The sequence below is a fragment of the Nicotiana tomentosiformis genome, chromosome 4 (assembly GCF_000390325.3).
Source record: "Nicotiana tomentosiformis chromosome 4, ASM39032v3, whole genome shotgun sequence".
Taxonomy (NCBI): domain Eukaryota; kingdom Viridiplantae; phylum Streptophyta; class Magnoliopsida; order Solanales; family Solanaceae; genus Nicotiana; species Nicotiana tomentosiformis.
In genome coordinates this window covers 44,179,759-44,183,186 of record NC_090815.1, presented here as the reverse complement: position 1 = coordinate 44,183,186, position 3,428 = coordinate 44,179,759, and the positions used below count along the sequence as shown (strand labels likewise).

The 3,428-nt window shown below is 29.9% G+C and overlaps 1 long non-coding RNA gene across 1 annotated transcript; it reads left to right on the top strand.

Annotated features, from left to right (window-relative positions):
* Positions 1 to 2,341: 2,341 nt before the first annotated feature.
* LOC104090810 (uncharacterized) lies at positions 2,342 to 3,051 on the top strand. Its single transcript, XR_684998.3, has 2 exons — positions 2,342 to 2,486; positions 2,777 to 3,051. It is a non-coding gene; the product is annotated as an uncharacterized lncRNA (long non-coding RNA).
* Positions 3,052 to 3,428: the final 377 nt, after the last annotated feature.

The window sequence follows — 3,428 nt, the reverse complement described above, 5'->3', positions numbered from 1 at the left end:
AAAATGCTCAATCTTAAAGTTCTACCTTGACCCATGTTCTTGAAAATATTTTTTAATTTTTCTATATTTTGTTGGTTTAAATATTTGAAAAATATTTTCTTTATGAATTTGTTTTTCTCCAATTGGTGGAAAATATTTCCGTATCAAGAGAAGAGAAAATGTGTTTCACAACCTTTTTTCAACTTTCCCCATCTCAACCAACCTCTACCCCTACCCTCCCCCCACTCTCACTCACGCTCCACCCAATCCCACCCCTATGTCGACCCTCTCATCCTAAATATATAAAAATATTATTTAGAGTACTTTCTTTTCATGATGTAGAAAAAGTATTTTCTTTTTGACAAAATGGGTACTTTCTTTTCATATTGTAAAAAAAATATTTTCTTTCATTTCAATAAAATGAGTACTTTTGTGAAAAAGAAAATACTTTTTCTACATCATGAAAAGAAAGTACTCTTTTTGATGAAATAAAAGAAAATACTTTTTCTACAATATGAAAAGAAAGTACACATTTTATAAAAAAAAATACTTTTTCTACATCATGAAAAAAAAGTACTCTTTTTGTTGAAACAACAACAACAACAACAACAATCCAATGAAATCCCACAAGAGGGGTCTGGTGAGGGTAGTGAGTATACAAACTTTACCTCTACCCCGAGGGAGTAGAGAGTACACTTTTTGTTGAAACAAACGAAAATATTTTTTTCTACAACATGAAAAGAAAGTACTCATTTTGTAAAAAAATAAATAATGAAAATAAAGTACTCTTTTTTGTTGAAACAAAAGAAAATATTTTTCTACAACATGAAAAAAAGTACTCATTTTGTGAAAAAGAAAATATTTTTTTTCTACATTATGAAAAGAAAGTACTTATTTTATTGAAACGAAAGAAAATACTTTTTTTTACATCATAAAAAGAAAATATTTATTTTGTTGAAATGAAAAAGAAAATACTCTATCTACAACATTAAAATGAAATACTTTTTCTACAACATAAAATGAAAGTACTCATTTTGTGAAAAATAAAATACATTTTCTAAATCATGAAAAGAAAGTACTCTTTTTGTTGAAATAAAAGAAAATATTATTTCTACAACATGAAAAGAAAGTACTTATTTTGTGAAAAACAAAATGCTTTTTCTATATCATCAAAAGAAAGCAAATACTTTTTCTACATCATAAAAAGAAAATAATTTTTTTGAAATGAAAAAGAAAATACTCTATATACAATATTAAAATAAAGTACTCTAAATAATATTTTTATTTAGAGTAGGAATGAGATTCGGGGGTAGCGTGGGGGTTGAGGTGGTGGGAGGTGTGTTGGGTGGGTGAAAAGTTTTAGTTTTGCTACATTTTTATTATTCTTATCTTTGTTATTATTATTATTATAAGATGAAGGACTATCAAATAAAATTCTAAATCCAAATTGAAGAAAGAAATCATTTGGTATGAATTGACATTTATTTCAAAACATAAGATAATTTTTATATATGATTATTTAAAAGTTGAGAATATTGAAAAGATTTGGATCAATTTGAGCATGTTGGATTACAATCCATTGTTTAGCCCATCTTGACCCAACCTATCTAATCTAAGTGAACTTTGGGAAGGGTTGAACAATGATCCATTTAATGAGTTAGCCCATCATAACCAGCCCAAATACAGTCCAAATAACCTATTTATCACCCCTGGTAACGACATTAGATACACTCATTCGAAGTGCAACGAAGATTGCCAACCTAAGCATGAATTTTTATGATAGCTCATTCACCCCCTTCCATTGGCAGTTTGGAACAGAAATCAACAACCAATACTTGTACTCTCAAAGTTTTTTAAGTTTTATGGCCTGTGTGGCCAAGTTTCTGCAAAACCAAAAATATTTTTTTTTCTTTCGAAATAGTAATTTTTTTTAATTTTTTTTTATTTCAAAGTTGAGGTGTTTGACCAATCTTTTAGAAGAAGAAAAGTACTTTTAAGTAGAACTAGAAGTAGTTTTAGAGAAGTAGAAAAAAATAGCTTCTCCCTAATAATATTTTTTTGAGAAATACTTTTGAGAAAACTATACTTAAAAATACTTTTTAAAAGCTTGGCCAAACACTAATTACTGCTCAGAAGTAATTTTCAAATTAATTAGCCAAAAAAACCGAGAAAAATACTTTTGCAAAAAATATTTCTCAAAATAAGTTAATTTTAGAAGCTTGACCAAATAGGCTATTAATTTAGAACTGTAGGAAGAAATTTCTTTTCATTATAGCCTCATGGACCAGATGGCCCGTGGGCCTTATACATTGAACCATTGGCCATTGGTAATATATATATATATATAGGTTAATAAGCAACAGCTGAGTTCTTGGTTTGGAGAATACCCACACTGCTGAGCCCTCCAATGGAGGATCAAATCCTCTAACAAAAACCTACCCGACTCCTGGCCCAAATGCCAAATAAATCCAAATCTAACAGTGAATGTCGAGTAGTTCATGTTCATGGTATTTGCTTTTCTTTTTCTTTTTCACGTTTTCGCTTTTCTTATGCATTAGGATTCACATGTTTTTAATATACTTTTCATTTTCCCCAAGAAATTATTTGAGCATTTTTAGGTCTATCTTTTGATATTACAACAGGTTATACATACTATAAGGAACTAACACTATTAAAGAAGTCTTTTTTTTCTTTTCTATTTTTTAACATTCCATATTTCTTTTTTTTGGTCAAATGGAACTTCCTTTCACCTACAGATTTGTCGTTACTACTTACGAATCTTTTATTTGTTCTCAAGGCTGACAGCGATAGGAACCTGGACTATACGGGTGGGCTTTTTCATGAAGCTACTGCTATCGGGTGATTGACATTTGGCAGGGATGATCCTATAAGAGACCGGTCTTTAAATATTATCCCGTTTTTAATATATGTAGAAAATAATCTTCGGCCTCATGTATACTTATCGATTGTCGGTGATTTTACTACCGGATTGGTAGATACTATGCGATATTTACTCTACCTATATTGTTAACTGATCATAATCTCTATCCAATTGACATGACTTTGTGATTATTCAATTCTTCACAAAACTCTACGATATTGGCATGACTTTGTATTATTTGCATTCGACCTTATTAAAAGGGGAAATGGAGCTAGGTTAGAGAATGAGAGCTTGAGTCGGTTACAGAGAGAAGGATAGAGAAAATCTCAATTTCATTTCTTCAATCTTAATTACAATGTGTATGTACATGCCTATTTATAAAACTCACTAACTAGCTAACTTAACTTTCTTCTAACATAGTCCTTAGCTTACTAATTATGCAACCAACTAAGTACTATTCTATATCCATCAAGTACAACTGTCACAGCTACTAATATTTTCTACACTCCTCCTCAAGTTGGGTGATGAAATACATTGATCATCCCCAACTGGTATAACATTTCACGGT